Source organism: Medicago sativa, chromosome 3, assembly GCF_051527215.1.
Source record: "Medicago sativa cultivar Bolivia chromosome 3, Bolivia_mono, whole genome shotgun sequence".
Classification (NCBI taxonomy): Eukaryota; Viridiplantae; Streptophyta; class Magnoliopsida; order Fabales; family Fabaceae; genus Medicago; species Medicago sativa.
The window spans coordinates 13,925,405-13,949,092 of NC_140751.1; the positions used below are offsets into that span (position 1 = coordinate 13,925,405).

General features: G+C 33.3%; 4 long non-coding RNA genes across 4 annotated transcripts; all 4 read left to right on the top strand.

Moving 5' to 3' along the window:
* Positions 1 to 2,961: 2,961 nt before the first annotated feature.
* LOC146935943 (uncharacterized) lies at positions 2,962 to 5,263 on the top strand. The gene is made up of 2 exons (XR_015033118.1): positions 2,962 to 3,248; positions 4,953 to 5,263. It is a non-coding gene; the product is annotated as an uncharacterized LOC146935943 (long non-coding RNA).
* Positions 5,264 to 6,319: 1,056 nt separating this feature from the next.
* On the top strand, positions 6,320 to 7,895 carry LOC146935944 (uncharacterized). Its single transcript, XR_015030402.1, has 2 exons — positions 6,320 to 6,696; positions 7,560 to 7,895. It is a non-coding gene; the product is annotated as an uncharacterized LOC146935944 (long non-coding RNA).
* Positions 7,896 to 13,123: 5,228 nt separating this feature from the next.
* Positions 13,124 to 15,545, top strand: LOC146935945 (uncharacterized). The gene is made up of 2 exons (XR_015030403.1): positions 13,124 to 13,530; positions 15,235 to 15,545. It is a non-coding gene; the product is annotated as an uncharacterized LOC146935945 (long non-coding RNA).
* Positions 15,546 to 16,602: 1,057 nt separating this feature from the next.
* LOC146935946 (uncharacterized) lies at positions 16,603 to 18,177 on the top strand. The gene is made up of 2 exons (XR_015030404.1): positions 16,603 to 16,978; positions 17,842 to 18,177. It is a non-coding gene; the product is annotated as an uncharacterized LOC146935946 (long non-coding RNA).
* Positions 18,178 to 23,688: the final 5,511 nt, after the last annotated feature.

Genomic DNA, 23,688 nt, shown 5'->3' on the forward strand with positions numbered 1-23,688 from the left:
TGGACTTGAGTATAATTTATCGTAGATAAGAATGTATGATGAGTTAGGGTATGACATTAGTATTGAGCATGAGATAATGGAAACTCTGCGTAATGCAAAGATAATAAGTAGAGGTTCCAAATTGTGTGGGTTATACATGTTAAATGGCTCTACTATTTTTTGGCATGCATATAAGACAAGACAAAACATGCATAATAATTATGAGAAATGCAGTTTTTATTTGTTGCATGTTGGTGCATGGCTCTAGTTGGACTTTATGAACAAGGTTTTCTAGGTGATAGAACTGAACTGAAAATGTTAAAAACGAACATCAGCCTTGAGAGGCAATGATAAGAATATACATTAAATACTAAACAATCACTATAAAAAAATATTGGTAAAAATACTCGGTTAACTCTTGAAGATAGAAGTTTGTTGAGTTGTAAAATTTATAAGGTGAACGACAAAGTGCACGTACACATTGAGAAGTTGTTGTGAATAATACTCAGTTTGAGATGGAGTCTTCCACTAGTGGGACTAGAATTGAAGGAAAATCGAATAGAAGAATGGAGTAGAAGCAGCGGAAAATTTTCGATTTTCATTCCTTGGATCATTACGAAATTCAAACATGAATCAGTGATTCGATTGTTACCTTGAACTGTGGAATCTGAAAGCTGGAACTGGAAACTGGAATCTCGATCACAGCCAAGCAAGCAGCAAGCAGCAAAGCCTCTAGCAAGTCCACACGAACAGTGCTCCTCCAAAACTCGGTGCTAGCCAATGAATTGGAAGTGCAGAAAAGAAAAGGGTTGCTTCAAAACGTGTAACCAAAAACTTCAGCACCAGAGTTCTATTTATAGAACTTCTAGTGTGCTCTGCAAGTCATAAGTCACTATTGGGCTTCAGTAAGCTCAACAACGAGTTTAGTAATTTTGCTAACTAATTAGCGTTATTTACTAAACGCACCCCTTATATAAGTCATACTTATATATTTCTCTTTTGACTGTTCTTTGTGTGTGACCCTATAGGTTCTAGTCACGTTGGCAATAATATTAAATCTAATATTTAATATTATAAACAATGAGCGGTATCTAGAAACACATCATTGCTACCCAAGTGACAAGAATGTCAAGTGATCTGACGAAACCTTTCCATGATAATACTCATGTGTACACTTACTCCTTTGTCTCGATATCTTTATTGATCCCAAGGCATAGATATTGTCACCCTTGTATAGATCAATGTTTATATTCCTTGATTCCGAAATATACTGAATAACGAATAAGTCCAATATCTTATATTGACTTAGTTCGGCATGGCCATGCAATTTTACAGTCATATTTCATCAAGAGGCCTAAAGATATATCTCCTGTTTATGAGGAGGGACAAATCCCATCTAGGACACTCATGTCCCTCAGCATGATTCATCAAGTACCCATCAACCAACGTTATGGTTATCCTTTTACAGACAACGTTAGAATGGCAACAAAGCACTTGAGTCCACATCTAGGGATCATAGTGGTTTCAGGTCTAAGAGCGATATACATTATTATCATTGTGAGAATATCTTATAACATTTTCATAACATACTATGTAGTATTCTCACGGTGGGTCAATCCAGTATAAATATTACTCCTAATATTTATACCTATGTATAGACTTAATATCTCAATAAATCATGAGTTATGCACGATCAAGTGCATACTCCCTTATGTCAAACTTGTTAAATGATCACGATACTTGCTATGAAGATTTCGAACTATGATTTATAACTTTTAAAGTTAAAATGGGTAGTAAGGGACTTTGGAATGATGATTATTTTAAAAATATGATTTCGTAATGTTTTCTTTTAAGTTATACAATTATTCGTTCCAAGGACCCAAATACCAAAGTTTAGAAAATTTTCTTAATCAAGATGTTAGAACAAGTATCGTTATTATCTCACAAGATGCGACACTTGAGAGTATGTAGGACACCATGTAAGGTAAGATTTGATGAAGTAAACAACAGTTTTCGAAAAGTTTTACGAGGGGTACAAGTATATGTTAAGAGTATTAAAATGCAAGAGATCTAAGTCATAAGTTTTAAGAGCATGTAAGTTACAGGATGGGTTGATGAATGTTATGTGTATAAGCGTAATTAATTTCATCTCTCTAAGACAAGTTATATGAGTCATCCATGAATTTGGGTGCAATAAGAATGTTAATGAGATCGAGAGATTTCTTAAGACTCTGAAAAGAGACAAGAGATTCGTAGAATCGCCAAGATAAGTAATGTCAGAATGAGGCACTTGTCTCAAGGTACAATAAGTAACTGATGTATGAATTATATGTTTACCGATAAGATTATGTATGCATGAAAAGATGTTTTAAAGTTACAAGTAAGCACTGCAGAGCAAACCTGGTTTCTGGTAGGATTCCAGTTAAAAGGCAAATCCTGAGTGTTCATGTTTATGACAAGAAAACTTTAGGGATGGTTTATGTTAAGCGGGTAAGATCCGATTCTGAGACAATAAGTTTATGAGTAGCAAGGTAAGTTTCATGTCATGATATATTAAGATAACTCTAAGTTGGAGTGACACTAAGATCAAGAAGGCTATGTTTAATTGTATGTGGGTTAAGAAATAAGATGAGGACATGATACGACGAACTCTATGAATAAGTGTGAATGGAATTTGTATGACTCAGACCATAGATAAGTTTTTGGTCATGATGATTGGTAGTCGATCTTTAAATTTCGAGGACGAAATTTCTTTAAGGGGGGTAGAGTGTAACATCCCGCTCGTCAGCTAATGGAAATTTTACCTGTTAAATGTATCAGAAGAATGATATTCATGGAAAGTAAGTTCATGGGTAATATTTTATGACATGTCAGTATATTACGGATAAAGTATCAGTGTCGGATTAAACACGCTTAAGACAAGGGCAAAGAGGTAATTGCACGCCAAAGGATATTTATTTGGTTTTGGTCTCAAAATCATTCATTTTCCATTTGCTTTCTCTCTCTAGGGTTGAGAGAAAGAGTTTTTCTCTCTCTTCTCTCTAACCATCGACCCCTCCTTCTTATCCTCACCTCATCAATTCATCAAACCTTCTTCCTCAAAGATTCTTAGGTTGGAGATGAACCTTGCATCATGGTTTTCTTCTTCTTCTTCCTAAAGAACAACTAGAAGCTTTGGAAACAAGTTGGAGAAAGAAAGGAACTAGAGTTTTGAGAGATGGAAAGAGGTGTTAATGCTTGAAGCTTAAAGATCAAGTGCAAATCATTAGGTGAGTTCCATAGATAGATTACCTACCCTTTGGGTTTGTAAAATCTTGAGATGATATCATGATATATGTTAGTTAGCTTTTATGAAATTCTAGTACCCCCAAAGTAATTCTTGTTGTTCATATGCTAAGAATTGCCATGAGATATGTTTACATAAGTCTATACAAGTTGTTGGATGTATTTGGTGCATTACAGGGTCGAATTGGACGAGTTTTGGGTCGAAAATGGCGAAAACCCGCGGCCGAAACACGCGAAAACGCAAGCTTCGGAGTGCTGCGCCTGTACAAGGGCGCTAGGCGCCCACCCACAGAGAGCTAGCGCTAGGCGCCCTGCTCCTGGCGCCAGGCGCCCCAGACAGGACAACGTCCGCGTTGTCTTTGACTGTTTTCACTTATTTTTCTACTGGAACAAACTTGGCTTTATCAAGTCATAGAATTTATAAACGACTTGGAATTTGGGTTTTCGGCACTTTCGGTCTTTAGAAATTTTTGTAAAGTTGCTCACATCATCCATTGATCCTTGCATCAATAATCGTGGCAATCTTAGCATGTACCACAAGGATGGCTCAAGAGAGTTTAAGCATGATGGGGTAACAATGAACTAAGAAAGGGAATGTATGTAGAGCCTCGGCTTAGGTTGTCGAGAACTAGAAAGATAGCAAGAATCCCTAGAATGATTAGACGCGAATGATAATCTCTTCGCACATGAGCTAGAATAACTTAGCTAGTACGTAAGTTGTGGATTGATAAGTTAATTCTCTCCACCATGTTAAGAATGAACAAGTATACGTTACCGCTAATCGGATCGATTAAGGTTCCGAGGTAAACAAGAAAGTATGTATATGTTTAGCTTATATGCACGACAAGACCATGACTAATAAGTGTAGGTGACATGTCTCTTGATATCCACATCAGAGGGGATACAAGGGGTTCTCATTATGAGAACGATTCAAGCCGTAAGGGACCCGCATGTCACTGAGTAAACAAGACGTAGGTGCTCGTGTCTCTTGTTATCCACGCCAGGGGGATACGGGAGGTTCTCGACCTAAGGGGAACGGTTCAAGCCGCAAGGGACCCGCACGACACCGAAGGAGTCCGATGTACGTACATCGGTCATGTATGGGATTGATCTCGGGGTTACTCCACTTGGGACTATCCGTAAAATGAATCAAGATAACATTGTTTGTTCAACGCTAACCTAACGAATGAACTTAGACACGATTATGTTCCTGATGATTATGTTATGTTATGCTCATGATCGAGCCTATGTATGATTATGTTTAAGAACAAGAGCATGAAATGCTATTAGACGAGAGCAAGATATGTATAGAGCAAGTAAAGAAAGCTATGCCCGTGACGACCTTAGGTTTCCATAATCGTCCGGTTTAGAATCATGTCATGACTATGCTATGTTATTTTATGTTTAGGCCTTGTTACGTAAAGCGTACACTTGGCAATGCGGTTTAGGTTCCCTCAACCGCCATGACATGTATAGATGAGAAACCTATAACAGGTGAGATAAGATTATGACGGCTCTAGTAAGCACTACAGTCTCAGTATGCAAGTCTCCACACACGTATAATCAACCGTCAGGTTGTAATGTAGACACGTGGTGACCGTAGGTTTCCCCTTGAGGTTGCCTATAGCCTAGGATGTAGGGGAACTCTTTGAGACATTATGTCTCATCCCAATCCTTATTTGTTTCAGATAAACAGGATGCTATGCAAGCTTGAAGTCGGATGGATGTTTCAGCAAGTGTGTGTTCGTGTCGCTGCATGATGCTTTGGATTTTAAGGATGAAATTATATATGTATGGTTGAGTTGTTTATGCGATTTTTGTACGAACGCAATTTGTTGTATAATTATTCATTCGTATGTAATAATTGTTGTAAATTTTAATGTATCCAATACTAATATTAACGCACGTGCTAGACTTTCTAGATACGTCTGGTATGGGTGTTACAGAGCCTCTTAATGAATTTTACACCTTTGCATAAGTCAAAACAATGTTTCCTTTCCTAGCAAAGAGTAATTTCATGCATCATTCGTAAAACCTCAAGTCAATGATGGTACAGATGATCTTAGTCCAAAGGCTCAAACCACAATGTTGACTTCCACCTAGTTTACCATCATCTTAATACATGAGATTGTCTTTATCTATAACATAAGCTTCAACAAGTTCCAAAGCGTTTACAAGTAGTAAAGAGGGTTGACTGGAGTCCATAGCTTTGGCTTAGTCCATAGGCAAAACTTCTCTTATACTTAGAATTTCCTGCACAGTTAAACACATTTTCCTAAGTGTTCTCGTACATTTTTTATTTTTTTTATCATCAAAACGTAAGTGCTTTGTTCTTAAACAAATTTTTGTCTAACAAGCCAACCATAACACGCGTCAATAGTTCAAAATGATTAAATAACAATTAGAAATAAATTAGCTTCTAAATCCAACCATAACACTTTTTTAATATTTCTTTTTACTAAGTATGTTGAAGGGACAAATACGACACATTGATATACATTTAATAATGATTCTAATTTTTTAAAAGGTATTTTTACAACTTAACAAGGGCCATTTTAAAATATATAAATTATGTAAGCGGAAGTCGAGCTTTGAAAATCATAAAGTGATTAAACCATTTGTTACATATAAAGTGGGAAAATATGGCTGAAATTCTCAAGTTTGTTTGTTTTATGATTATATTTATCTCCTCATTTACTGTTTCAAAAAGTTTGAATGGTATATAGTACGCATTCTTTTTTTTATTTTTTAAAATTTCCTTCTTTATTTCTAACGAAGTAATTTCATCTCAATTTAGTTACATTATTTTATTCTCTTTTTTCATTGAAGGGGGTGGTAAAGATAAATGCTTTAGAGATTCTGATTGTCCAAAACATATGTGCCCATCTAATATGGTTGCGAAGTGTATCCATCGTCTCTGCAAGTGTCGTAGACCGGAGTTGCAAGTACAACTTAATCCCAAGTGATTTTGTATTTAGTGAAAGAACCAAGAGAGTACACAAGTCTTTAGAATATTACATAATCTGTCATTTATTTATTTTGCTGGCATCCAATAATTGAATTTTTATCGTTCTAATTTCAAGAACCTTGTAGTAATGGCTTTGTACTCTAAAATGATGGTAATGAAATCAAATAAGATAGTAAGTAATATCATTAAGATTGTTTGTTTGTCTCTTAATTTTAGAGATATCACCATTTTCTTTCCAACTTACCACGTATCAAGATATCTTTAAGGAAAAAGCTTAATGGTACGATAGTTGGTCGACGAAAAGCAACGAATCCACTGCAGCCATAGGATTTTATACAATAACCATTGGATTTAGGTTGTGTTTTAATTTTATTTATTTTAAAAATGTAAAAATCCTACCAACCTTTTATCGTGTGCAGTCGTGCGCATATATTTCGTACATAGCAAGGCTGTATGTTTAATAGGTAAGTTGAAAAATAGTTTTTACCTTACCAATAATCCTATACTTTTATATTGATGTTATAATGTTTTCATACTTGTAATTGTTCTCAAGCATCATTTCTATTTCTCTTACATTTTATTATTTTTAAGAAGCTCGGAGTGTTTGCTTGCTTCTAAAAGATATGGAAAACTATAAACTGTCAATACAAAATTATAATTGTCTATTACAATAACTATACATGTCTTAATTAAATGTTTTTTTTTTGTGCGTTATATTCAAATTAAATTGGAATGTTTATCTATGACTCTAGGAAACAAGCCCAATTTTCCTTGTGTTAAACAAATACTTGTGATGTAAAATTTACATATACCAGTATTTGTTAAAGAACTATAGTAAAGACTAAAGAATACAAAATTTATCCTTCAAAAAAAAAAAGAATACAAAATTTAAGTATTGTTATTATATATAATGATAAATTTGGCAAGTGCACCAAATATTTCCAAGCAATAAAATTGTAAGTTATATCGTCTCCACATGGATTATTGTTTTCAACTCGGTAATTAGCTAAACTTATAATAAAAGAAATAAATTGCGGGTTTTTTAAAAGATTGGTTTTTTGCGAATAAAAAATAATGGTTTGTTTACTATCCAATTTTATTTTAGAGATTTTAAAAATGAAGCTATTTGTGTTTGTTTACTATCCAATTTTTTTCTTTCTTAAACATGATTTTTAACTAGATCATGTTTTATTCTTTAAAAAATAGATTTTGAGAATACTACCATCAAGATTTCAAGTTTGATTATCTCCAATGTCAATTTTGGTGGACTCGTTTTTAAAAAACGAAACCAAACTACAATGATAGTAAAATATGTTTGGTGTTGCAGGGACTTACAACCAACTTTTAGGGACAAATAACCCTACAAAAACAAGTTGGCCTGAGCTATATATCTGGAGAAGCAGAGAGAAAAATAAAGGAAGATATATCTGGAGATGAAATTCAAGTGGTGCCCTCTGATTCATTTGTTACTGCTGATTTAAGGTTTAAAAGAGTTCGATTGTATGTTGATGAATCTAATAAGGTCATTAGGACTCCAACAATTGGTTGATTCATCAACTGAATATTGTTCACATGAGATTTGGGTATAAAGCCAGTGATCTAATTTGATGAATAAAGTAGGGTATAGTCCCCAAATTTTCTGGATCATACATATATAAGATTATGATTTGTGTCATGCATAATATTCATTTAAGTAAATTAAAAAAAATAATTATTAAATTATAGGTAAATTTTATTAAATTATCATTAAATAAAATTAAAAATTAGTATGATGAAGAAAATTATAAAATAGTCTAAATAAATTAATATCTTAAAAAAAAGTCTGAATAAATTAATTTTTATGTTCGGATGGTATATTTTTCATTTTACACATTCATTCAATCAAATCACACTAAATATATATAAAAAAATTATTCTTTTTTTTTTTTATTTCAAAAAGCGAACAAAAATGAAATAACTATTATAGCACAAGACGTGCCAAGAATAGAACCAAAGTTGTTGCCGAATTTGAACCTTCTCTACTTTGCCGCAATGTGAACTATTAATTGTCGCCACTTCTGATTGCAGGTTTCAACTGTTATTGCGTTCACATATTCAAAATATTCTTACTAGATCGTCGGAGTGTTTGCGAGTACACCATCTCCTTTTTAGAGAAGAAGGAAACTACTAATCATAGTAACACCCAGATCTGACAAATCAATTACCAACCCACGTTTTTCTATTCTCATGTAAAGCATTTTAGCTGCTTAATATTATTCATTAAAGTTAGGTTTCAAGCAGTAGAAAAAAAATGATGATACAGATTACAAAACCATGCTTTTGAAGTTCATATCGGACTAATTTATGTATGACCGTCCAGCCTAAATTTTATTTTATTTTTAAAAAATAAGTTAATTTCATATCTGCATATTTGAGCCTAGTAACTAAAACTAGAGATAAACAAAAAATGTTGTTTAATCTCTCCATTTAGATATGTAAATCTTGCGGTAGCATTTCAAGGCATCACATGCGAATCACTGAAAAGAAACTTTGAACAAAGTTTTCTCTTTGAAGATTGCAATCTATGTATTTAGTTGATTTGTACCTTCAAATTAATTAAACAATGCCAAGATGAGTTGTCAAATAAAATAGGGAAAACTAAAGAGTAAGGGCAGTTTAGTAAAAGTGTTATATCTAATGATTATTTCATTCCATTTCTTAATATGTGTATCAAAACTTTAAACGACACTCATCGTGAAACGGATGGAGTACTATTTAATGGGTTTTCACAAAGACAAGGTTGAAATAATAATATCTTGTTGGTATTTTTCTGAGTTTTTTTAGGGGAATAAAAGAAAACCAGGGTTTCAAGATGAATACTTATGTATGACCAAATAATTCGCTCATAGATACTTCTTGAGACAAAAAGTATATTCATTTACTCTTACTATGCATTATATTTTGACGTGGTGAAGCCGAAAAAAAATTGTAGATCAACTGACAAAATTCGAGAATATCATTGATGACGTGGTGAACATTGAAGGGAACATTGAGGATGAAGATAAGGATTTACTCTTACTATGCATTATATTTTGACCACTCCAAGGATAATATACTTTATGAAAAGTAAGGTAAATTCATCTTCAATGAAGTCTAATCAGCTCTTAGAACCATGGAGTCGGCCAAGTTTAAAGCCTTGAAGGTGGTGTGGATGCCTTGAATGTATCAATAGGAAGAGGTGGGAGTAGAGGAAATTGGGAAAATTAAAATACAAGGGTGGTGACAAGTTTATGTGTTTCAAGTTTCTTAAGACCGGTCTCTTCAATAAGGATTGTCTCAAGTTAGAAGGAAATAATGACTTTGTGCAGGTTGTAGTTGTCTTAGAGGAGAATTATGTGGGTGTGGATGCACTAGTGGTGACATTTTGGAAACCGGAAGGGAATTGGCTTATAGACTTTAAATTTTATTTTCATATGTGTAAAAGGAATGAATACTTTAAGGCTTTGTTTGTGAGTTTTGAAGGGAGGGGAAGGAAAGGCTTAGGAGGGGAAGGGAAGGAAAGGAAGGGAAGCAGGGAGAAAGGAGGGAAAGTCTTCCCCTTGTTTGGGAGTTAAAAAACCAACAAGGAAAGGAGATGGAAGGCTTATGTGATAATTTTACTGTTTTACCATTTTTCTCTTAAAATCAATACATTATGTTATACTTTGTAATTTATCTTGTAAATTGTAATTTGAATTTTGAATTAGTATGAGGACAAAATTGTCAATTTGTATGTTTAACCCCCCAAAACCCCCAATTTGGGGGAACTTAAAATTGGACAAATGAAGCCCTTCAAAAAATCCCCAAAACCTTTCCCTATTTTTTTAAAACTCCCAAACAAGGGTTTACCTCTCCATAAGCCTTTCCTTCCCCTCCTCTCCAAAAACCAACTCGCAAACAAAGCCTAAGACTCTGCATATGGAAGAAGGTAGAGTAGTTTTCCTTAGAAAATACAAGGCTTATAAGGTTCAAGTTACATCTTATGATGTTTGACTGTCATGAGCTCCTTTGGCAAGATGTGAGGTATGTTCCTGGACTTGAGTATAATTTATCGTAGATAAGAATGTATGATGAGTTAGGGTATGACATTAGTATTGAGCATGAGATAATGGAAACTCTGCGTAATGCAAAGATAATAAGTAGAGGTTCCAAATTGTGTGGGTTATACATGTTAAATGGCTCTACTATTTTTTGGCATGCATATAAGACAAGACAAAACATGCATAATAATTATGAGAAATGCAGTTTTTATTTGTTGCATGTTGGTGCATGGCTCTAGTTGGACTTTATGAACAAGGTTTTCTAGGTGATAGAACTGAACTGAAAATGTTAAAAACGAACATCAGCCTTGAGAGGCAATGATAAGAATATACATTAAATACTAAACAATCACTATAAAAAAATATTGGTAAAAATACTCGGTTAACTCTTGAAGATAGAAGTTTGTTGAGTTGTAAAATTTATAAGGTGAACGACAAAGTGCACGTACACATTGAGAAGTTGTTGTGAATAATACTCAGTTTGAGATGGAGTCTTCCACTAGTGGGACTAGAATTGAAGGAAAATCGAATAGAAGAATGGAGTAGAAGCAGCGGAAAATTTTCGATTTTCATTCCTTGGATCATTACGAAATTCAAACATGAATCAGTGATTCGATTGTTACCTTGAACTGTGGAATCTGAAAGCTGGAACTGGAAACTGGAATCTCGATCACAGCCAAGCAAGCAGCAAGCAGCAAAGCCTCTAGCAAGTCCACACGAACAGTGCTCCTCCAAAACTCGGTGCTAGCCAATGAATTGGAAGTGCAGAAAAGAAAAGGGTTGCTTCAAAACGTGTAACCAAAAACTTCAGCACCAGAGTTCTATTTATAGAACTTCTAGTGTGCTCTGCAAGTCATAAGTCACTATTGGGCTTCAGTAAGCTCAACAACGAGTTTAGTAATTTTGCTAACTAATTAGCGTTATTTACTAAACGCACCCCTTATATAAGTCATACTTATATATTTCTCTTTTGACTGTTCTTTGTGTGTGACCCTATAGGTTCTAGTCACGTTGGCAATAATATTAAATCTAATATTTAATATTATAAACAATGAGCGGTATCTAGAAACACATCATTGCTACCCAAGTGACAAGAATGTCAAGTGATCTGACGAAACCTTTCCATGATAATACTCATGTGTACACTTACTCCTTTGTCTCGATATCTTTATTGATCCCAAGGCATAGATATTGTCACCCTTGTATAGATCAATGTTTATATTCCTTGATTCCGAAATATACTGAATAACGAATAAGTCCAATATCTTATATTGACTTAGTTCGGCATGGCCATGCAATTTTACAGTCATATTTCATCAAGAGGCCTAAAGATATATCTCCTGTTTATGAGGAGGGACAAATCCCATCTAGGACACTCATGTCCCTCAGCATGATTCATCAAGTACCCATCAACCAACGTTATGGTTATCCTTTTACAGACAACGTTAGAATGGCAACAAAGCACTTGAGTCCACATCTAGGGATCATAGTGGTTTCAGGTCTAAGAGCGATATACATTATTATCATTGTGAGAATATCTTATAACATTTTCATAACATACTATGTAGTATTCTCACGGTGGGTCAATCCAGTATAAATATTACTCCTAATATTTATACCTATGTATAGACTTAATATCTCAATAAATCATGAGTTATGCACGATCAAGTGCATACTCCCTTATGTCAAACTTGTTAAATGATCACGATACTTGCTATGAAGATTTCGAACTATGATTTATAACTTTTAAAGTTAAAATGGGTAGTAAGGGACTTTGGAATGATGATTATTTTAAAAATATGATTTCGTAATGTTTTCTTTTAAGTTATACAATTATTCGTTCCAAGGACCCAAATACCAAAGTTTAGAAAATTTTCTTAATCAAGATGTTAGAACAAGTATCGTTATTAACTCACAAGATGCGACACTTGAGAGTATGTAGGACACCATGTAAGGTAAGATTTAATGAAGTAAACAACAGTTTTCGAAAAGTTTTACGAGGGGTACAAGTATATGTTAAGAGTATTAAAATGCAAGAGATCTAAGTCATAAGTTTTAAGAGCATGTAAGTTACAGGATGGGTTGATGAATGTTATGTGTATAAGCGTAATTAATTTCATCTCTCTAAGACAAGTTATATGAGTCATCCATGAATTTGGGTGCAATAAGAATGTTAATGAGATCGAGAGATTTCTTAAGACTCTGAAAAGAGACAAGAGATTCGTAGAATCGCCAAGATAAGTAATGTCAGAATGAGGCACTTGTCTCAAGGTACAATAAGTAACTGATGTATGAATTATATGTTTACCGATAAGATTATGTATGCATGAAAAGATGTTTTAAAGTTACAAGTAAGCACTGCAGAGCAAACCTGGTTTCTGGTAGGATTCCAGTTAAAAGGCAAATCCTGAGTGTTCATGTTTATGACAAGAAAACTTTAGGGATGGTTTATGTTAAGCGGGTAAGATCCGATTCTGAGACAATAAGTTTATGAGTAGCAAGGTAAGTTTCATGTCATGATATATTAAGATAACTCTAAGTTGGAGTGACACTAAGATCAAGAAGGCTATGTTTAATTGTATGTGGGTTAAGAAATAAGATGAGGACATGATACGACGAACTCTATGAATAAGTGTGAATGGAAATTGTATGACTCAGACCATAGATAATTTTTTGGTCATGATGATTGGTAGTCGATCTTTAAATTTCGAGGACGAAATTTCTTTAAGGGGGGTAGAGTGTAACATCCCGCTCGTCAGCTAATGGAAATTTTACCTGTTAAATGTATCAGAGGAATGATATTCATGGAAAGTAAGTTCATGGGTAATATTTTATGACATGTCAGTATATTACGGATAAAGTATCAGTGTCGGATTAAACACGCTTAAGACAAGGGCAAAGAGGTAATTGCACGCCAAAGGATATTTATTTGGTTTTGGTCTCAAAATCATTCATTTTCCATTTGCTTTCTCTCTCTAGGGTTGAGAGAAAGAGTTTTTCTCTCTCTTCTCTCTAACCATCGACCCCTCCTTCTTATCCTCACCTCATCAATTCATCAAACCTTCTTCCTCAAAGATTCTTAGGTTGGAGATGAACCTTGCATCATGGTTTTCTTCTTCTTCTTCCTAAAGAACAACTAGAAGCTTTGGAAACAAGTTGGAGAAAGAAAGGAACTAGAGTTTTGAGAGATGGAAAGAGGTGTTAATGCTTGAAGCTTAAAGATCAAGTGCAAATCATTAGGTGAGTTCCATAGATAGATTACCTACCCTTTGGGTTTGTAAAATCTTGAGATGATATCATGATATATGTTAGTTAGCTTTTATGAAATTCTAGTACCCCCAAAGTAATTCTTGTTGTTCATATGCTAAGAATTGCCATGAGATATGTTTACATAAGTCTATACAAGTTGTTGGATGTATTTGGTGCATTACAGGGTCGAATTGGACGAGTTTTGGGTCGAAAATGGCGAAAACCCGCGGCCGAAACACGCGAAAACGCAAGCTTCGGAGTGCTGCGCCTGTACAAGGGCGCTAGGCGCCCACCCACAGAGAGCTAGCGCTAGGCGCCCTGCTCCTGGCGCCAGGCGCCCCAGACAGGACAACGTCCGCGTTGTCTTTGACTGTTTTCACTTATTTTTCTACTGGAACAAACTTGGCTTTATCAAGTCATAGAATTTATAAACGACTTGGAATTTGGGTTTTCGGCACTTTCGGTCTTTAGAAATTTTTGTAAAGTTGCTCACATCATCCATTGATCCTTGCATCAATAATCGTGGCAATCTTAGCATGTACCACAAGGATGGCTCAAGAGAGTTTAAGCATGATGGGGTAACAATGAACTAAGAAAGGGAATGTATGTAGAGCCTCGGCTTAGGTTGTCGAGAACTAGAAAGATAGCAAGAATCCCTAGAATGATTAGACGCGAATGATAATCTCTTCGCACATGAGCTAGAATAACTTAGCTAGTACGTAAGTTGTGGATTGATAAGTTAATTCTCTCCACCATGTTAAGAATGAACAAGTATACGTTACCGCTAATCGGATCGATTAAGGTTCCGAGGTAAACAAGAAAGTATGTATATGTTTAGCTTATATGCACGACAAGACCATGACTAATAAGAGTAGGTGACATGTCTCTTGATATCCACATCAGAGGGGATACAAGGGGTTCTCATTATGAGAACGATTCAAGCCGTAAGGGACCCGCATGTCACTGAGTAAACAAGACGTAGGTGCTCGTGTCTCTTGTTATCCACGCCAGGGGGATACGGGAGGTTCTCGACCTAAGGGGAACGGTTCAAGCCGCAAGGGACCCGCACGACACCGAAGGAGTCCGATGTACGTACATCGGTCATGTATGGGATTGATCTCGGGGTTACTCCACTTGGGACTATCCGTAAAATGAATCAAGATAACATTGTTTGTTCAACGCTAACCTAACGAATGAACTTAGACACGATTATGTTCCTGATGATTATGTTATGTTATGCTCATGATCGAGCCTATGTATGATTATGTTTAAGAACAAGAGCATGAAATGCTATTAGACGAGAGCAAGATATGTATAGAGCAAGTAAAGAAAGCTATGCCCGTGACGACCTTAGGTTTCCATAATCGTCCGGTTTAGAATCATGTCATGACTATGCTATGTTATTTTATGTTTAGGCCTTGTTACGTAAAGCGTACACTTGGCAATGCGGTTTAGGTTCCCTCAACCGCCATGACATGTATAGATGAGAAACCTATAACAGGTGAGATAAGATTATGACGGCTCTAGTAAGCACTACAGTCTCAGTATGCAAGTCTCCACACACGTATAATCAACCGTCAGGTTGTAATGTAGACACGTGGTGACCGTAGGTTTCCCCTTGAGGTTGCCTATAGCCTAGGATGTAGGGGAACTCTTTGAGACATTATGTCTCATCCCAATCCTTATTTGTTTCAGATAAACAGGATGCTATGCAAGCTTGAAGTCGGATGGATGTTTCAGCAAGTGTGTGTTCGTGTCGCTGCATGATGCTTTGGATTTTAAGGATGAAATTATATATGTATGGTTGAGTTGTTTATGCGATTTTTGTACGAACGCAATTTGTTGTATAATTATTCATTCGTATGTAATAATTGTTGTAAATTTTAATGTATCCAATACTAATATTAACGCACGTGCTAGACTTTCTAGATACGTCTGGTATGGGTGTTACAGAGCCTCTTAATGAATTTTACACCTTTGCATAAGTCAAAACAATGTTTCCTTTCCTAGCAAAGAGTAATTTCATGCATCATTCGTAAAACCTCAAGTCAATGATGGTACAGATGATCTTAGTCCAAAGGCTCAAACCACAATGTTGACTTCCACCTAGTTTACCATCATCTTAATACATGAGATTGTCTTTATCTATAACATAAGCTTCAACAAGTTCCAAAGCGTTTACAAGTAGTAAAGAGGGTTGACTGGAGTCCATAGCTTTGGCTTAGTCCATAGGCAAAACTTCTCTTATACTTAGAATTTCCTGCACAGTTAAACACATTTTCCTAAGTGTTCTCGTACATTTTTTATTTTTTTTATCATCAAAACGTAAGTGCTTTGTTCTTAAACAGATTTTGGTCTAACAAACCAACCATAACACGCGTCAATAGTTCAAAATGATTAAATAACAATTAGAAATAAATTAGCTTCTAAATCCAACCATAACACTTTTTTAATATTTCTTTTTACTAAGTATGTTGAAGGGACAAATACGACACATTGATATACATTTAATAATGATTCTAATTTTTTAAAAGGTATTTTTACAACTTAACAAGGGCCATTTTAAAATATATAAATTATGTAAGCGGAAGTCGAGCTTTGAAAATCATAAAGTGATTAAACCATTTGTTACATATAAAGTGGGAAAATATGGCTGAAATTCTCAAGTTTGTTTGTTTTATGATTATATTTATCTCCTCATTTACTGTTTCAAAAAGTTTGAATGGTATATAGTACGCATTCTTTTTTTTATTTTTTAAAATTTCCTTCTTTATTTCTAACGAAGTAATTTCATCTCAATTTAGTTACATTATTTTATTCTCTTTTTTCATTGAAGGGGGTGGTAAAGATAAATGCTTTAGAGATTCTGATTGTCCAAAACATATGTGCCCATCTAATATGGTTGCGAAGTGTATCCATCGTCTCTGCAAGTGTCGTAGACCGGAGTTGCAAGTACAACTTAATCCCAAGTGATTTTGTATTTAGTGAAAGAACCAAGAGAGTACACAAGTCTTTAGAATATTACATAATCTGTCATTTATTTATTTTGCTGGCATCCAATAATTGAATTTTTATCGTTCTAATTTCAAGAACCTTGTAGTAATGGCTTTGTACTCTAAAATGATGGTAATGAAATCAAATAAGATAGTAAGTAATATCATTAAGATTGTTTGTTTGTGTCTTAATTTTAGAGATATCACCATTTTCTTTCCAACTTACCACGTATCAAGATATCTTTAAGGAAAAAGCTTAATGGTACGATAGTTGGTCGACGAAAAGCAACGAATCCACTGCAGCCATAGGATTTTATACAATAACCATTGGATTTAGGTTGTGTTTTAATTTTATTTATTTTAAAAATGTAAAAATCCTACCAACCTTTTATCGTGTGCAGTCGTGCGCATATATTTCGTACATAGCAAGGCTGTATGTTTAATAGGTAAGTTGAAAAATAGTTTTTACCTTACCAATAATCCTATACTTTTATATTGATGTTATAATGTTTTCATACTTGTAATTGTTCTCAAGCATCATTTCTATTTCTCTTACATTTTATTATTTTTAAGAAGCTCGGAGTGTTTGCTTGCTTCTAAAAGATATGGAAAACTATAAACTGTCAATACAAAATTATAATTGTCTATTACAATAACTATACATGTCTTAATTAAATGTTTTTTTTTTGTGCGTTATATTCAAATTAAATTGGAATGTTTATCTATGACTCTAGGAAACAAGCCCAATTTTCCTTGTGTTAAACAAATACTTGTGATGTAAAATTTACATATACCAGTATTTGTTAAAGAACTATAGTAAAGACTAAAGAATACAAAATTTATCCTTCAAAAAAAAAAAGAATACAAAATTTAAGTATTGTTATTATATATAATGATAAATTTGGCAAGTGCACCAAATATTTCCAAGCAATAAAATTGTAAGTTATATCGTCTCCACATGGATTATTGTTTTCAACTCGGTAATTAGCTAAACTTATAATAAAAGAAATAAATTGCGGGTTTTTTAAAAGATTGGTTTTTTGCGAATAAAAAATAATGGTTTGTTTACTATCCAATTTTATTTTGGAGATTTTAAAAATGAAGCTATTTGTGTTTGTTTACTATCCAATTTTTTTCTTTCTTAAACATGATTTTTAACTAGATCATGTTTTATTCTTTAAAAAATAGATTTTGAGAATACTACCATCAAGATTTCAAGTTTGATTATCTCCAATGTCAATTTTGGTGGACTCGTTTTTAAAAAACGAAACCAAACTACAATGATAGTAAAATATGTTTGGTGTTGCAGGGACTTACAACCAACTTTTAGGGACAAATAACCCTACAAAAACAAGTTGGCCTGAGCTATATATCTGGAGAAGCAGAGAGAAAAATAAAGGAAGATATATCTGGAGATGAAATTCAAGTGGTGCCCTCTGATTCATTTGTTACTGCTGATTTAAGGTTTAAAAGAGTTCGATTGTATGTTGATGAATCTAATAAGGTCATTAGGACTCCAACAATTGGTTGATTCATCAACTGAATATTGTTCACATGAGATTTGGGTATAAAGCCAGTGATCTAATTTGATGAATAAAGTAGGGTATAGTCCCCAAATTTTCTGGATCATACATATATAAGATTATGATTTGTGTCATGCATAATATTCATTTAAGTAAATTAAAAAAAATAATTATTAAATTATAGGTAAATTTTATTAAATTATCATTAAATAAAATTAAAAATTAGTATGATGAAGAAAATTATAAAATAGTCTAAATAAATTAATATCTTAAAAAAAAGTCTGAATAAATTAATTTTTATGTTCGGATGGTATATTTTTCATTTTACACATTCATTCAATCAAATCACACTAAATATATATAAAAAAATTATTCTTTTTTTTTTTATTTCAAAAAGCGAACAAAAATGAAATAACTATTATAGCACAAGACGTGCCAAGAATAGAACCAAAGTTGTTGCCGAATTTGAACCTTCTCTACTTTGCCGCAATGTGAACTATTAATTGTCGCCACTTCTGATTGCAGGTTTCAACTGTTATTGCGTTCACATATTCAAAATATTCTTACTAGATCGTCGGAGTGTTTGCGAGTACACCATCTCCTTTTTAGAGAAGAAGGAAACTACTAATCATAGTAACACCCAGAACTGACAAATCAATTACCAACCCACGTTTTTCTATTCTCATGTAAAGCATTTTAGCTGCTTAATATTATTCATTAAAGTTAGGTTTCAAGCAGTAGAAAAAAAATGATGATACAGATTACAAAACCATGCTTTTGAAGTTCATATCGGACTAATTTATGTATGACCGTCCAGCCTAAATTTTATTTTATTTTTAAAAAATAAGTTAATTTCATATCTGCATATTTGAGCCTAGTAACTAAAACTAGAGATAAACAAAAAATGTTGTTTAATCTCTCCATTTAGATATGTAAATCTTGCGGTAGCATTTCAAGGCATCACATGCGAATCACTGAAAAGAAACTTTGAACAAAGTTTTCTCTTTGAAGATTGCAATCTATGTATTTAGTTGATTTGTACCTTCAAATTAATTAAACAATGCCAAAATGAGTTGTCAAATAAAATAGGGAAAACTAAAGAGTAAGGGCAGTTTAGTAAAAGTGTTATATCTAATGATTATTTCATTCCATTTCTTAATATGTGTATCAAAACTTTAAACGACACTCATCGTGAAACGGATGGAGTACTATTTAATGGGTTTTCACAAAGACAAGGTTGAAATAATAATATCTTGTTGGTATTTTTCTGAGTTTTTTTAGGGGAATAAAAGAAAACCAGGGTTTCAAGATGAATACTTATGTATGACCAAATAATTCGCTCATAGATACTTCTTGAGACAAAAAGTATATTCATTTACTCTTACTATGCATTATATTTTGACGTGGTGAAGCCGAAAAAAAAATTGTAGATCAACTGACAAAATTCGAGAATATCATTGATGACGTGGTGAACATTGAAGGGAACATTGAGGATGAAGATAAGGATTTACTCTTACTATGCATTATATTTTGACCACTCCAAGGATAATATACTTTATGAAAAGTAAGGTAAATTCATCTTCAATGAAGTCTAATCAGCTCTTAGAACCATGGAGTCGGCCAAGTTTAAAGCCTTGAAGGTGGTGTGGATGCCTTGAATGTATCAATAGGAAGAGGTGGGAGTAGAGGAAATTAGGAAAATTAAAATACAAGGGTGGTGACAAGTTTATGTGTTTCAAGTTTCTTAAGACCGGTCTCTTCAATAAGGATTGTCTCAAGTTAGAAGGAAATAATGACTTTGTGCAGGTTGTAGTTGTCTTAGAGGAGAATTATGTGGGTGTGGATGCACTAGTGGTGACATTTTGGAAACCGGAAGGGAATTGGCTTATAGACTTTAAATTTTATTTTCATATGTGTAAAAGGAATGAATACTTTAAGGCTTTGTTTGTGAGTTTTGAAGGGAGGGGAAGGAAAGGCTTAGGAGGGGAAGGGAAGGAAAGGAAGGGAAGCAGGGAGAAAGGAGGGAAAGTCTTCCCTTTGTTTGGGAGTTAAAGAAACCAACAAGGAAAGGAGATGGAAGGCTTATGTGATAATTTTACTGTTTTACCATTTTTCTCTTAAAATCAATACATTATGTTATACTTTGTAATTTATCTTGTAAATTGTAATTTGAATTTTGAATTAGTATGAGGACAAAATTGTCAATTTGTATGTTTAACCCCCCAAAACCCCCAATTTGGGGGAACTTAAAATTGGACAAATGAAGCCCTTCAAAAAATCCCCAAAACCTTTCCCTATTTTTTTAAAACTCCCAAACAAGGGTTTACCTCTCCATAAGCCTTTCCTTCCCCTCCTCTCCAAAAACCAACTCGCAAACAAAGCCTAAGACTCTGCATATGGAAGAAGGTAGAGTAGTTTTCCTTAGAAAATACAAGGCTTATAAGGTTCAAGTTACATCTTATGATGTTTGACTGTCATGAGCTCCTTTGGCAAGATGTGAGGTATGTTCCTGGACTTGAGTATAATTTATCGTAGATAAGAATGTATGATGAGTTAGGGTATGACATTAGTATTGAGCATGAGATAATGGAAACTCTGCGTAATGCAAAGATAATAAGTAGAGGTTCCAAATTGTGTGGGTTATACATGTTAAATGGCTCTACTATTTTTTGGCATGCATATAAGACAAGACAAAACATGCATAATAATTATGAGAAATGCAGTTTTTATTTGTTGCATGTTGGTGCATGGCTCTAGTTGGACTTTATGAACAAGGTTTTCTAGGTGATAGAACTGAACTGAAAATGTTAAAAACGAACATCAGCCTTGAGAGGCAATGATAATAATATAATTTAATTTAACATCAAGAGTCAATGAGTTATAACCAAACTATTTTAGATCAATTCATGTCAAACATGAAGCGATATAAATAATAATTATACTCATTAATCAAGCATTTACCATCACGACTTACTCATATGGTCTTTATACTTTCCAAACCTATTTCTTTTACTTCATTGTTAAACTCTTTGAACAATTTCAAAGATTTCTTGAATTGTGTCAAATACACTTTTCTCATATACTATTAATTAGTAATGTTAGATGAAGTAAGAGAAATAAAATATCCAGCAAATATGTTTAGTGCTCCATATACATCTCATATGTATATCAACTCAAATAGATTATGTGTCCTTTTCACCTTTACCGGTATATTAATCTATTTTGAAAGGTGGAACTCACATCCTTCAAATGATATAAAACCAAATGAGTCCAATAGTCCATATCCATGGATTTTGGAAATGTGAATCACACTTGTTTGTACTAAACAGTGATGCCAATGATATACAAAAGGTTCAAATCTCATTTGATCCTTTTCTCATATGTTATAGACTAGCTTATCAAGATCATGGAACTCAAATCCATTACTTGATCAGCACATTGTATAGAAAACATTATTAGGACAATAGGACAATATTTGTCTATCATTCAACTACATAATCCTTCTCTTGTCAATACAAGATTTATGATTTAATATTTCTATTTTATATGGAATTTAATAACAATTATTTGGTTCCATATCAAGTTAAGTTTAAGTCCAAACATAAGCTCTTATAGTCAATGAAACAATTTGTTCCATTCCAGACGTAGGTGAACTTCACTTATAGTTAATGTTCTGCTTCTTTAAAACTCTATATTTCAACAAATATGAGATTAATCATCAAGTATCATATACTTATGATGAAGAAGTAGAAATTTAACTTTCTATAACTATATGGGTAAATAAGAAGTCTTACTTCTTTCTTATATTTTGACCCTTTTAAAACTACGAGCAATTTTTGTTTTTCAACTTTTGAAATAATTGCTTCCCCTTTTTTGCAATCGTGTTTAACCTTTCAAAGGTAGAAAAACATAATTTGAATTTTATTCTTATCCATGTACATCTACTTGATAGGCTTAAACTATTCATCTTATAACATTGAGGTTGAATGATCATATCATTCTCCATCGTCGTTACCACTATGAGATATCCTATATCTACTCATTTGACCCAATGCTTCTGATAAGCATTGTTTTTCAAATATAGACATAGAAAGTTGCTAGGAAATAACTGCTCGAGAATATACAGTTTTTCTCATTCTTAAGAACAATTCTTAAATTTTGTACCAATTCAGAAACTATTTTCTGAAAATTTTGTTCTTCATAAGAACTTTTAACAGTATAATAAAATTTATATGCTAAAGAAATTCTAAATACAGAAAATAAATAAAATAAATGTATCATGATTTAAAACATATTTAAATAGGTCTTTAATTAAATACGCTCCCACTATTTTACTCAAATCAAATGACCTTCAAAACACTTGATTCGGAAAATCCCGTTGGAAGATTTTCTAGTGGGTTGAAATCCATATTTCACCTTGCTTTAAGTCAACGGGGGTTGTACTCAAAACTCAGTTATTTAGGTAGGAACTCCTTCCAATTGTATCTCATACAACTTTCAAATCATTTGAGTGAATAACTCCTTACTCTAATCTATCATATAGATGTTCCCAAACATTGCTTCTAAATTTATTTTAATCTTATTAAAATTAATTTAGTTAAGTTAAACCCAAAAGAATAACACTTGGGTAAATTGGATTACCACACCGCAACTTACTAGTATAGAAAGTGCACCTCGCGGAGGCGAAACCTACACATTTCGATATTAGTCTTGAAGGGTGTTAAACTTTTGGAAAGCATTAAACTTAATATTTTGAATTGAAGGATTTTTATTAAGTTTGATCTCACCTCACCACGGCTTATATATCATATATATTCGCACTCCAATCATAACATGCATAACGATTATACAATAATAAAAGTGACATGATTATGGCCATCCTAACGCTATGACTCTCTCAAGCCAATGAGAGAATCTAAACTAATCCTAGAAACGACCTTGCTTCTCCAAGCTTGACATCCAGGACTATCCTAACGTCATGAGCCCTATTACTTCTTTGCATTCTATTTACATTACATATGAAAGAAACTCGTTTTACATACGAGGGAGTGGATGAGAAGAGAATGTACAATAGAGATATAAGAGAGAGGCACGACACGCATGCCGTATTTTAATATCCAAAAGAAATAAAAGGACTAGGGCCATAATCATTCACATGATAATAATAACAAACACACTTTTATTATTATTAATTATACCTTATAATTAAATAAATTAAATTAAAATTTGACATATGATCACACTACGTAGATTAGCTGGGGGTTTAATTGAGTACCAAAATATATTATATTGAGTACAAAAATATATTATATTAAGTACAAAAATATCTCATATTATGTACCAAAATATATTTATTGAGTACCAAAATATATTATATTATGTACCAAAATATATTTCAGATCAAGTACTAAAATATATTAGATTGCATACCAAAATATCTCAGATTGTGTTCCAAAATATTCTAGATTGCGTATTTCGCATCAACACTTGACACGTTTATGAACACCCAAATCGTTTCGGCAAATATTATGATCAAATCCAAAAGATCATATATGATATTGAAACTCTTTCAAATCATGATTCTTTTAAATTATAAACAAATCAAGTTAAAGTCATGCAAATCGATTAAATAA